Consider the following 14,540-nt stretch of genomic DNA (forward strand, 5'->3'; position numbering starts at 1 on the left):
CAGGTTGTAAACCAGTTTTTTTAATAGTTTTGAGTGGCAGTTCAGTCCATTTGCAAGCCAGTTGCTAGCATGCAGTTGAGGTAAGTGATATATTCTTTGCATATTCTGACAAAGGGTCAGTGAGGGAAAATGGGCCAATGTGATTTGATTCTAGAGCTGTGCAAATAAACTGATTTTTTGGGGTGCTGGCAATTAAAAACAAATTGGGTCAACTTGAAACCAAATGGTAGATAAATTGAAGAGTGAGAAGAAAATTCACCTCCTGTTGACCTGAAATGAAATATTTTGTTTAGATTTGGGGCATTTTTAGCCTTTTCAGAAATTAAAGCAAAGGAAATTGAGAAACAAAGGGCTAGTTTCACAAGGGGACTTAGATGCCAGTAACAAAACTGAGAAGGCACCACCTTCCTTTTACCTGCTAGCTGAGGGGTTAGGGAACTCACTTTTGATGTGGGCGGTTTGGATCCCTGGTGTGGAGCAGAGATGAACTCAGGTCTCCCACAGCAGTGCTCTAGGGTGGGTTCAGAGTGGGACTCTCTGCTGGTGACAGCGTTCCATTTTATCTAGATAACTAAATCTTCATTGAGCAAGAAAGTGAGGGAGAGAACAAGTGAGTGACTCTCTAGCCCAGGAGTTAGGGCACTGACCTGCAAAAGGGGGGGTGGGAGAGATCTGGGTTTGAGTCTGTGCCCTGAAGCAGGAATTCAAAGCTGGGTCTCCTACATCTCTAGTGAGTGCCCTAACCAATGGGCTATTAGATATAAAGGAGGTATCAGCACCTCCTCCTCAGGTTTGTGAATAGCACCTAAGTCCCCTTGTGAATCTAGCCCCAAAACAAAACATTTCATTTCAGAAATGAACCAGTCTGACATGTCTGGAAAAAAATCACCAAACAATTAACCTAAAGATAGGAAACAAACAAATAAAAAGAACCTATTCAACAGATATTCCAAAGAGGGATTTAGAGAGGCAAAATAATTACCTGGGCCAAAACACAGGGGTTAACATGTTTATTTTCACTAGAGCATCATGGGATATACAAGTAGCCAGGACTTCAGTTTTCCATCTCATCTGAAAAATAGTACATGAGCAAGACAGTCCCCACAGCATTATGTTGGAGGAGTATTTATCTAGTCGAGACTCAGAGGGAAAGGTGTTAGCTACTGAAGGACTTCCTGTAGCTCTAGGTGTTTTTTGGAGGTCTCCCATCTAATTATTATTTAGCCCAACCATACTTAGCTTTTGAGATATGAATGTATCAGAGCACAAGACTAAACATAGAAATTGCACAAACAGTGGTATGTATGTTCTGATCAAACCTCTGAACAGTCAAAACAGGTTCTAAGACACTGGAAAGAACAAAATGAGTCTGGCACTCAGGACAGGATTTTAACAAGCACCTAAGTGAGTTGAAAGCTCAAGTTCCTATTAACTTTAATAGAGTCCTGTGGTATATCCTTGATCTTAGAGGCATATGAATTAGCAAAACGGGGCAGAGTAAGACAATTTGGCATTCTCAGTGGAGAGAAAATGGAGAATTAGGAGCTATGAGCCAGCACATTAGGGGGTTGTACTGATGCAGAAGGATGTGTATGGAAATGAAGGTGAGCAAGATGAGGATTTTAGGAAGGGAAATTAGCATATTGTTTGCATTATTACCATTGTACTGAAGAAGGTCTGGCTGGCAGGTTTAGATGCTTGTGAATTACCGGTTCAGAGGAACAGTGTTTCTATACCAGACATTTTTTAATTGATTGGCTATAGATAGAAATAATATGCAGGTATGTTTTTAGGAAGACCAGGCATAGTTGATTTCCAGTCTGGAAGTTGGCTTCAGACCAAGTTGCAACACCACTCCTTCCAGTTTGGCCTGGTCACATCTGAGTTGGGGGGCTGGGTCAAACCTGAGCAATGCTGCAGCCTCCCTCTACACCAAGGCCAAGTTGCAACATCCAGAGCCAGAAGGCAAATCCAACCAGCCCACCCAGGACAGGAGCTGTGGCTGTGGGGTGAGTAGGGCGAGGGCTCACTCTGCAACTCTCCCTCATAGGCCTCCCATCCCCTTAGAACATCCTCTGACCTCTCTCCTAGGTCTCCCGCTGCTAGGAGCAGCACTTGTCCCACTTCAGTCACTGGAGATATTAGGACATAGGCACCCATGACCCATCAGCTGCTTCCCAATTGGAGTTAAGAGGGCACCCTGGCCCTAGAAAGGAGAGACTGAGACAGAGTCTGTCAGAAAAGAGCAAGTTGCCTGGAATGAGAGATTGGCAATGGCAAGTGAGAACTGCCAGAGACCAGGAGACTGTGGGAGGTCCCTGATGGAAGCTTTGGGTGGTTATGGGGCAGAGGGGGTAGGGATGGGGAGTGGATGAAGGTAGGAGAGCAGCAACAAGATTTTACTGGCTGACCTCCCAGAGCTGGAGGGGAAGGAGAGGGCTGGCTGAAGGCCAGAGGGCAGCAGAGGACCATGCCTGCTGGCTCTCAGCTGGAGACCTGAAGCTGGGGAGCAGCAGAGGGGCTTACCCCTTGATGTCTGCGCATTGCAGAGCTGGAGCCAGGGAAACAGTAGATGGGCCTGTAGGATGTAAAAGGTAGAATGTATATTTTAGGTGCTGGGACATGTGAAAAGATGCCTGTTTGTGTGGCAAGGAAAGAGAACAGCCAGGTAAAAAAAGTGAGCCAGCAACCTGATAAGGTAAACAACTGAATTAGCAAACTAATCTTAGTGCTAGGCATAAAAGCTGTTTATACAATATATGATGAACAGCTTTGTAAACAGAGTATTTAAGGTGAGCACCTGAAGCTGGGAGCGGGCTTGCATTTAACCCTGTGCTGTGCCCTGTTTCAGTAGACTGATCACTTACAGGAGCAGCAAATAAATGACATACTTCTTCAGCTCAGAAGTCTGTCTGTGAACCTGTGTGTTCTGGGTGGTGGGAAAAGAACTGGGCAACAGGGCCAACCTGCTGGCCTGTCTGGGATGTGAAAAGTTAACAGTGGGAATGATGGATGCTTCCTGGTAAGAAAGATCTCCCAGCAGAGGAGTTGGGGGATTCCTGCTGGGATGAGCTGAGTTACACACCATCTGAAATGGCTAGGGTGGCTGTCCTGGCAAAAGGATAGGACAGGTCCAATGAAAAGGCCAGATGAGGTGGAAGACATTGGAGAATGGTATGTGTTACATTGATGGAATGGGGGATGTGGGATTCTCACACAGGATGTGAGGAAATGGATTATGTTTGGGGATTTTGTTAAGAACTATTTTGAACTATGTTTTTGTAATCAACCATCCCCAAAGGAGGGTATTAGTGAGCCAAGAAAACTTGCACAGAGTTACCAGGGACTCTGAATTAGGGAAACTGAGGCAGGTACACCTATTCCCACTGAAGAGTGATCCAGGCCCTATGACAGAGATCAAAGTCAGTGAGGAATGAGACATCCCTCAACACAATAATCTTGGCGTCAACATCCACCACTTGTAACTCAGCCCATCTATCTGACCGCCGCAATTGCCTGACTGGACTTCTCCCCTCAGGTACAGTCTCTGAGGAACAGGGTATCTGGCACAAAGCCAAGACAAAGGCACTGCGATGTGCAGGGTAAAGGGTGCTCAGAAAATGGAGCAGGGGGAAGTAAAGGGCTAGCAGGCTGCATGAAGTATAGGCGCAGTGGGAGTGTGACTCTGGAACCTCTTGCGGCCAACTGGCAGAGGGGGTGTATAGAGTCTAGCAGGGATCCCCTGAGTCAGATATATGCATAATAATTAATTTAAGGGAGACATGTCAGATCTCTACCAAGAGCCCATTGGTCATCATAGTCATTGTCAAATGTATGTACAGATGATGTTTAAGGAGTTGTGTGTATATTGAAAATTACGTTAAGGCAGTTGACCAGGAAGTAACACATCTTAGACAGGTTCCTTTCAGGCAGAGGGTGACAGACATCTCCCCATCTGGTCATTGTGTATTGGGTGTCCCAATTTATGCTTATTTACATACTCAGACAACTGCTGATTAAGTGATAGTGAAATCTTGCAGAAAGGAGTGTGCAGGAGGAAAAACCAGCTCATGAATAAGGACAATGGATTTCTCTGATATCTTTCACCCAAGATCTTTCTCTGAGGAGGCAAGCTGACAGCATGACTTGTCTCACAAATGGAAGATCACAGCCAAGCCTGGGTGTAAAACACTGGAAGGATTTTGGGTGAGCCTTGCTCTGGAAGAGGGTTTCTCAACCTTTTCTTTCTGAATCCCTCCTGCCCCGCCTCAACATGCTATAAAAACTCCACATACTATCTGTGCCACAATAACTGGTTTTTTTGCATATAAAAGCAAGGGGAAGCAAGCAGGGTGATTGCCTGGGGTCCCACGCCACAGGAGCCCCCACCAAGTTACATTGCTCAGGATTCAGCTTCAGCCCCAGCGGGCGGGGCTCAGGGACCCAGACTTCAGCCCCATGCAGTAGGGCTTCAGCTTTCTGCCCTGGGCCCCAGTGAGTCTAATGCTGGTGCTGCTTGGAGGACCCCTCTGATAGCTGCTCACTGCCCCCCCACCCCACCCCAAGGCCCTGGACTGCTGGTTGAGAACTACAGCTCTAGATGACAGGAAAGTATCTAGTTAAATTAGTAAGTTCTAGAATGTGTGTAATGATTTTATATGTAACCATTTGTTACTTCTACTTGCTACTATTTGACTCTCTTTACTTTGTTACATTAACTTAGATATGTTTACAGTGAAAACAAGTAAAACAGTGCTGTGTGTTGTGGAGCAGGGATCTGAGGTGAAACTGGTACACTGGGCTGGGCTGCTTCTTTGGAAGCAGTGAGTCTGTGAATAGGGCAAGTGTCCAGTGGAACAGGAGCTAGACACTCCAGGAAGATGCTCAGAGTGGGGGGGGAAAGGGGGTCTGTCTGTCACTAACCTGTAGAGAGACAGCAGGGCCTGAATAGTCCAAGAGGGGAGTGCTTGTGTTTCCTGTGGCTAGTGGAACTGAAGAGCTGACCCCTAGCAGGCAGAGACAAGGCTTCCTCATGGTACATGAAAGTGGTAGTGAGATAACCTGGGTAGCATCACAGGGGAAAGGGAGGCGGGGGAAAGGGCAGTAAAGCCGCACATGGTACAAACACAAGCCGGGAGTGAGGGTTGGGGTTGTTCTGTGCTGCTTTGGTGTTAGATCTTCATCAGTTCATGCAGCATGTGTGTCTAAACTGTGTTGCCTGCAGTCAGAGGGGTAAGTTGAACCCATAGCTGAGGAGGTTTTTACTGTTTATTTGCTGAATTATGTTAATTTATTTTACTTCCTTGTTTTAATACTGAGCCTTGAAGAAAAGACCTAGCTGAAGGTAATTCTCCCCCCACGTTCAAACTATTCCCATCAGTTCACATATGTATTTATGTATTACATGTCTAGCATGATTTCATTAGAACTATATGTTCTGGGTTGAATCTGCAAACAAATCAGCATCCCTGCAGATCTCTGTGATGCCTTGCTGCAGAATTCCTCTGTCACGATGGAAAGCACACTGGTCCCTATTAAGAGGAGCAGTAAATATTTAAATTGTGATTTTTGATTGGAGAATAAACAAATGGTTGGGGCTTTGCAATTTTTATTTTAAATAAACTTTGTAGCCAGTTGCTAGTCACAGTCAGACTACAGTCCCGTTAGCATCCCCTTCCAGGGGCAGCAGCAGTTTCTGGTTTTGTTAAGTGGGTTTTATTCTATTCTGGCAAATAAAATATTCAGCAGACAGCTATGAGGCGACCAGGTTGTTCTGTAGAGGGATGGCTGGGGTTAGTATCTGTTTTAAAGCCAGATAAGTGGCAAGGACGAGAAATGATATAAATGACAATGTTTCTTTTACAGTGCCACTGATTCCAATTCCTAGCATGTCTAACAAAAATCAACCCAATATTCATCCTGTAATGTTTCTGGAGTTTTGGAAGCTGTGTATGACAGATATCAAGTACTCTGACGTACTTACCAGGCCCTAATCCTGAAAGCTGCTGAGTGCCCTCAATTCCCATTGAAGGCAGTCATGGTTCAGAGGACTTGACACCGCACAAGATCTTGTCCAAAATAAGCCAGAACTTTTGTAGAAGAGAGACTTGACTACGTAGGTGACTATTTTCAAAGTAATGCTATGAGCTAGAGTAAGAGAAGGGGTCATAGGTGTAGTATTGCAAATCCCCAATAGTAGAGCACATTTTTAGTCTTCCCAGCATGGTGAAAGGTCTAGCACAAGTCTTCATCCAGCTAACGGTATGATTTGCATGTTTTATGAAGCATCTTAGAAGATATATGATCAATCCAGCAGAGGGTAAACAAAGAACTGTCTCTCTTCTGTAATGCTTGGATAAACACACCAAATAGTTTGCAGTTTGTTCCATGGAGATGAGATCATCCTCCTCCTCAAACTCATCCCTTGCTGTCATAAAGCATTTGTGATGGGTTGGATCACAGAAACCCCTTTGGGGCTGCCAATTGATGTGCCAAGACTACTTCTGCCCCTGCTTTCCTGCCCTGGCAGCTTGGGACTCCAGCCCCCTGTCTTGTTGAGCCAGACATGCCAGTCTCCTCCAGCACAGACCCAGGGTCTGAATCAGGTGCCTCAAAACTGCAGACTTAACTGAAAGCAGCTTAAGAAGTGTTCCTGTCTTAAACACTCAGATGTCCAACTCCCAATGGGGTCCAAATCCCAAATAAATCTGTTTTATCCTGTATAAAGCTTATACAGGGTAAACTCATAAATTGTTCGCCCTCTGTAACTCTGTTAGGGAGATATGCACAGCTATTTGGCCTCCCTCCCAGGTATTAATACATACTCTGGGTTAATTAATAAGTAAAAAGTGATTGTATTAAATACAAAAAGTAGGATTTAAGTGGTTCCAAGTAGTAACAGACAGAACAAAGTGAATTACCAAGCAAAATAAAATAAAACATGCAACTCTAAACCTAATACAGTAAGAAAACTGAATACAGATCAAATCTCACCCTCCAAGATGTTTCAATAAGCTTCTATCACAGACTGGACGTCTTCCTAGTCTGGGCACAATCCTTTCCCCAATATAGTCCCTGTTTCAGCTCAGGTGGTAGCTAGGGGATTTCTCATGATTGCAGCTCCCTTTGTTCGGTTCCACCCACTCATATCTCTTTTGCATAAAGTGGGAATCCTTTGTCCCTCTCTGGGTTCCCACTTCTTCTTCTCAATGGAAAAGCACCAGGCTAAAGACGGATTCCAGTTCAGGTGACATGATCACATGTCACTGTAAGACTTCATTACCCACTTGCCAGCACACACATATACAGGGAGACTTACAAGTAAAACAGAGCCAACTGCAGTCAATTGTCCTGGTTAATGGGAGCCATCAAAATTCCAAACCACCATTAATGGCCCACACTTTGCATAATTACAATAGGCCCTCAGAGTTATATTTCATATTTCTAGTTTCAGATACAAGAATGATACATTCATATAAATAGGATGACCACACTTAATAGATAAGCTTTGTAATGTTACCTTACAAAAGACCTTTTGCATGGAGCATAGTCCAGTCACATTATATTCACACTCATTAGCATATTTTCATAAAATCATATAGAGTGCAACGTCACAGTATCACTTTGCTTCCCAAAGAAAAGTTCTGCTCTCTGTTACAGCAATGTAAGTCCAGAGCAATTCTTCTCATGTTTCTGATAAGTCAAAACTCTGGATCACAGACTGCAATGTGACCAGCACAGCTCCATGCTAGTTTCTTCATTTACTTTTGCTATATACAGTGCTCACAGCAAATACATTAAAGGGAATTGGAGCTGATTGGCGCCAGATCTAGCTGAATGCTCTCTCTTTGGCACTCACCAGACTGCTGTGAGGTGATCTCCATGTGTGTTAAGTCTCTGAAATCTGAACAGAATCCATACACTGCCCCCAGCTTGGATTCTTTAAGCATGGTCTCCAGGTGCCGATGCTCTGCCTAGCACCCCATCCTTAGAGCTGAAACCTCTGTGATCCACCTGCCTAAGCCCTGAGACCAATGCTGATGCCTCAGACTCCCTCATAACTTAAAACACATCATCTTCCAGAATTCCAGCTATGTGGATGCTCTGGAGTCACTAGCTAAATTTTCAAAGAGCACATATGCAACATAATACACCCACATGACTTTGCACAGGACTCTAAAACACAATTGCTCTTTACTAGGTAGCATAAGAAATACACAGATCTAGATAAAAATAATAAACCATACATGTATTTTCCTGCCTCAGTTTCCTCACCATTGTGGAGCATTCTTGAGCTGGGGATGTCCAGGGTCCTTCTGCTGCAACAGCTTATTGCTTGACTTTTGAACTAGGGAGCCTCTCTCCCCCTAGGTCAACTTGCTTTTGCTGACCTTGGTTGGTCTGACAGCTAAATCCCAGCCTCCTCCACTACAAAAGTAAATCCATCTCTTCCCTTCTGCTACCCAAATCTTCCATTGAGTGGCTCTGAGTCTTTCCCCTTTGATTCTTTTAAAACTGCTTTGTCACCTCTGTCCCTTTCTTCTGATTGGGGATTTCCTACACTCCGCATTTCACCAGCCCCCTGAACAAAGGTTCTTCTGGGCATCAGCTAACCCATTGTCCCAGTATATTTCTAATTGAATAGGTGGTCATTACATTCTAGTGACTGCTCCTGTTCCACCTGATCTGGTAGGGATATGGTGCAGACCTTGTCAGCAGGGGTGGGATCCACATATACAGAGGTATTCAAGGATTCAGCCATTTTCCTAGTAACTTCATACCATCAAAGAATTCATACAGCTATATTCCCCAAATCACTACAGTCAGAAAATGGTATTTTCACTCCAAAATAAAAATGAGATGAAATTTCATCTAAAAATTTCTTTGCAAAATTGAAAACTTAATTTCTGACCAAGAAGCAAATATGTTCTGTTTAAAAGGGGGCGGGGGGCGTTTGCTTGGCTTTTTTTTTTTTTAAACAAATTCTACATTTTTCCATGGAAAGCATCCACTTTCCGCAACGAACATTGTTTAGTCAAAAACTCAGTTTTCTATTAAAAAAATACTGTTGATGGTTTCCTTCATATTCTTCTGCACCATGTAGAGGTAGGATAACAGATGAAATTCTGCTCTCAATCACATGGATGCAGCTCCCCTGATCTTTAGGAAGAACACAGTTGAGCCCAATATCTTTTCAGTGCATTATAAACCATTTATAACTTCATTCTCAGCCAAAATCCTTCCCTCAGCAGTCCATATTTTGCTACATCAATCATCTCTCTGTCAACTGTATTGGAATGATATTAATGCATAGTTCATTGCTCATTAAGTGTACTTTTAATGCTTAGAGGCATACAGTACTGCTCCTAAACTGCTTTACATTCTCAACATGAAATAAATAGAAAGTTGTATTGGTTTAGTATGAACAAAGATTTGTCCTTCAACTGTAAGGCATCTGGGGAATATTTTACTCTGGAACTGATCCAGCAATGATTGCATGTTACAAGACTTTTTGAAACTTCAGCACCCCTAGCAGGCATATTGTAAATTTTTTGAATTGTGCTACTTTTAAGGAATTTAAACTTCTAGAGAGCAACTGAGATCATGCATTTTTTTCAATTTTTAAATCATTTTGGATAACTACTCTACAGCCTGATACAAAATGCTGCATGATTCATAGTTATCTTTGTACATTGAGAAGGGAACATCTTCGACCTCAGACAAGTATAAAGTTAGAGTCCAAAAAAAGATCTTATACAGTATGTGCTCTGAAGAACATTTCAGACCTTAGTACGTTTCTTTATTTAACTTTAGAGAACTCCAGCTATATAAAGTTTATTTTCTTCAGTTGCTTTGCTGGAGCCAAATTTTTACCTCACTTTAACTGATACAGATCCAGTCAGTGTCAGTTAAAGACAATGGGGCTGTCACAGATTGTCTGGCCCTTTAAGTGGAATTGGAATATCCACCTCCTAGATATGGGTTCAGACTGGTAGTTGGATTAGGTGATCAGGTGTAACCCACGCCCACTCAGCATAGTCCTTTGTCCCCCTCTAGTGATGGCTCAGCCACAGATAAGAGTATGATAAGCCCGCTACAGGCTTGACTACCAGGCAAGAGGTCTTTTAGCTCAGGTAGCACAGGCTTATGGGCCAAACTTGAGAAGACCATACACAACTCAACAGCATTTCCGTCTGTAAGGCAGTCTCTTTTGAACACCACCTCTGATCAATTCCAAAGTTCAGGGAATGTTTGAGACATAAATGGCCAGAAATCTTTTGATTTGTGGAAAAACTGGAAAACCAAAAGGGAAAATAATAGGTAAATGTAGCCCCTCTCATCTGTTTAGCAGACACAGCTTCAAGCACAGCTGCAATTGTCTATACATTGATGGCACCCATGAATGCCTTCCAAGCATAACAAATACCCCGTCTCATTTCCAATCATCCTCCCAACCCAGATCAACATGCTGACATTGTGGATCACTTATCATCCAGTTAGAAAGTAGAATACTTGGGGAGGGGGTAGTAGAGGGAATGGGGAACCTGGGGGCATACAGAGATCCCCTGACAAAAGGGATATTGGGGGAGTTACAGGCAGGAGCACCGGCAGCCTTTTTGGCGCCCTAGGCGGCAGAAGGTCTCGCCCTCAAAATGGCACCCCCAACGGAGGCGGTGGAAGGTCCCGCCCCCGAAATACCGCCAGTGACTGCAGCGGCAGAACATCCGGCAGCCACAGTCACCCCCCACCCAAATGTTAGGGCCCTGGGCGACCCTGGGCCCTGGTTACAGGGCATCTCTGAAACAGAGGGGGAGGAGAGATGGCACACAGGGAGCTTGTGGAGGGCATGGGGAGAAACAGAAGGGTGCAAGTAGCTCCAGGTGTGTGCAATAAGCTTGGCCTACACTGGCCAGGGCAGGTGGAGGGTGTGGGGCTCCCCAACGATGCCTGGGCTCCCTGGGTGGCTCTTACTATTGCCCGGTTCCAGTTTCTGGCCTGGCAGGAGCCTCAAGGTGGAGAGGAGGAGCAGGGGCAAGGCCTTGTGAGAAGTTGGGGGAGACTAAGGCCTAACTCATCCCCTGCCTCCCCACAGGGAAGAGGCTGGCACCTCCCCTGAGCCTCTACGTAGGCGCAGAGCAGCGCCACAGGGAATCTGGGATAAATGCTGTCCCAGGGTCATTCAGTCAGGGACCAGGACTTGAACTCTGCATTTCAAGACTCTCTCGTCCAATTTGGGATGGATGGTCACTCATCTGGTTGAACCTATAGACAGAGGCCAGGAATTCCTAGTGTTGAGATAAACTGATATTTTATGTTAAGAAACCAGACCCTAGAATGGGAGAGTAAAACAAAAGCACTAGTTATGGTAGTTTGAAGGTCTGATGCCAGATGAGAGAAGATCATCTTACAGGTGGTATGGGTGCAAGTCAATATTTAGCCCAGACTTGTGTATGCAGAACAATCGGCCATAGTACATAAACCCAGGGCTATAACTAGGGCGGCCACTCAGGGCACAAAGCATGAGGGCGGAAAAAATGGGGCAAGAGGTGACACATTGGGGTGCACTTCAGGTTACGTGTCCACCCCCCCAATTTTTTAGTTGCATCCCCATAACCCATACAGGCTGGGTGGCCTGCTGAGGTGAGCCAGGGCATAGTGTTGCCAGCCAGACCGAGCCTGGAACGTTCCTCCGCACCTGCTAGGAGGGTCTACCCCACAGTTTGGGAACCTCTTTGGGTCAGTCACGTGTCCCCCACCCATCAATAGCTATGTGTCACCTCTGAATGAGGCAGAAAAATGACAAAAAACAGTAGGGGGGCACAAAACGGGACTATTCCAACTCATCATCACTGACTGAGACACAGAATAAAATCCCAACAAGAACATACCTGATGCTGATGACATGAACGCACATGGAAGAGAAAGCTTAGGATCCATGACAGAAGAGATGCAACCAGCACAGAACTGGAACCAGACATATTTGGTAGATGTACCCCCAAAGTTTTAATAGATTGGAAAGACATCTATGCATATTAAGAGGAAAGCCCTATCTACGCTCTGATTAAAAATATCAGTATATCAACATCAGTATTTAAACACAACTAGAAAGATTCTAATCTAATTTCCCAGGTCAAGGATATTTTTCTCAGAACTAGAACTGTGCTGATGACTGTAGTATGGCAAGTCAGGAGAACCCTGCTAGAAACTTGCTAGCTGTAAGCCATATTGCTATTAGCACAGTTCTTGCATATTGTGGACATAGTCAACATGTCAAGAACATATTCTTGTATCATCAATGAAGAAAGTTACAGGAAGGGGATATGGAATTAAAGGGGGCAAGGTGTAAATCACCATAGCTTCATTAACCTCAATGGTGGTCACATTGATCTGCACCAGCTAAGCATCTGGCCCAGAAAATGTAAGCTATTTGTTATTGTTGGCAGGCAGATCACTTATTACACAAAGATGGAAAAGGAAGACACCTCCGATGGCAGAGTAGGTATGACATAGGAAGACCATATTTCTTAAAGTAAAAATAGGACGGTTCAGTGCTTGCCTGAACTACCCCCACTTTCCTTCCCAACCCGCCATGCTGCCTGGGACTGACCCACCAAACCCCACTCTGCTGTGGGGGGGGAGAGGTCGGCTCTGAAGGCAGTGCTACCCGCCTGTACCAAATTTCTCCACTGCTGCAGGCGGGCAGTGCTATCTTCAGCTGATCCCCAGGCAGCAGCCACTGCTCTCAACTTTGCCTTGCAGCCGGGACAAATGCCCTGTTTTGGTGAAAAAGTAGGGACTGCTGGGACAGAGCTGAAAATGGGGACTGTCCTGGCCAAAACAGAAGATATGGTCACCCTAGACTGCAGAATAAGAGCACACTCAATTATTCCAGTACACCAAAGATATGCTATGTAAATTGAACCACTCCTCAAAAGTACATCACCAAAAGAGCAAAAATAAATGGTCAGATAATGATTCTGTCTTTGAATTTAATGTGGTGGTCGTTCTGTTTTCCTTTGCATGATGTTTGATAACATCAATGCATGTGATAAATGATGGACTAGGCAAGTTAAAATAGAGAAAAAATGTCTTGGATCATACTCAGAATCTTACAGAAATGATATATGGAGCTTAACGTATTGTAGACTATTAAAATTAAATGTTACATCCACTCAATGTGCAGCGGCAGTCAAAAGAGCAAACAGAACGTTGGGAATCATTAAGAAAGGAATTGAGAATATATCGAAAATATCATATTGCCTCTCCATAAATCCATGTTACACCCACATCTTGAATACTGTGTGCAGATGTGGTCGCCCCATCTCAAAAAAAATATATTGAAATTGGAAAAGATTCTAAAAAGCACAACAAAAATGGATTAGGGGTATGCAATGGCTGCCATATGAGGAAAGATTAATATGACTGGGACTTTTCAGCTTGGAAAAGAGATGACTAAGGGGGGATATGATAGAGGTCTACAAAATGATGACTGGTGTGGAGAAAGTAAATAAGAAAGTGTTATTTACTCCTCATAACTCAAGAACCAGGGGTCACCAAATGAAATTCATGGACAGCAAGTTTAAAACAAACAAAAGGAAGTATTTCATCACATGACACACAGTCAACCTGTGGAACTCCTTGCCAGAGGATGTTGTGAAGGCCAAGGCTATAACAGGATTCAAAAAAGAACTAGATAAATTCATGGAGGCTAGGTCCATCAGTGGCTATTAGCCAGGATGGGCAGGGATGGTGTCCCTAGCCTCTGTTTGCCAGAAGCTGTGAATGGGCAACAGGGTATGGATCACTTGATGATTACCTGTTTTGTTCATTCCCTCTAGTGCACCTGGCATTGGCCACTGTCGGAAGACAGGATACTGGGCTAGATGGACCTTTGGTCTGACCCAGTGTGGCTGTTCTTATATGCTATAACCAAGTTAATTTTGTCAGGATGGAATATGTGCCTATGGAAACATCTCTTTTAATAAAACTTACAGTTGGCACACACACACACACAAAGGGGAGATCTAATTTCTGCTTTGAACCTTGTCATAGCCCTTCAAAAGCAGAGAATTTCTCTTATCATCCTTGATCTTGCTTTTTTAAAAAGTATTAGCAATGCTATAAGCAGCTGTAATGAGTCCCTGGAAGGGAAGCTGTATTTATTGGAGTACTGGTTGAACAGCTAATCAGATAACACCTACCTAGCAATTACCATGCCACAGTGAAAAAACACCACTGGATTAGTCATGATACTTTTACTAACCAAATATGGGGACCATTAATGTCTTTGTGAATTCTTCCCTCTGAATCGTAAAGTAGTATCAATAGCAGAGAAAGTCCAGAATTCCTGCTGAAACCATGCGCACTGTTATTGCCAAGAACAATGTCATTTTCTTCTTGCTAGACAAATACCTGGTACAGCTGCAAAAAAACACACAGATGGAGGCTAAAGGAGGCTTAACACTACTAATTCATGTATCGCTGCCTTTGGGCTTCGCGGAGCATTTCATTAGGTTGCTTTCTTTCTCCTGGGCTAACAC

Source organism: Chelonoidis abingdonii, chromosome 4 (genome assembly GCF_003597395.2).
Source record: "Chelonoidis abingdonii isolate Lonesome George chromosome 4, CheloAbing_2.0, whole genome shotgun sequence".
Classification (NCBI taxonomy): Eukaryota; Metazoa; Chordata; order Testudines; family Testudinidae; genus Chelonoidis; species Chelonoidis abingdonii.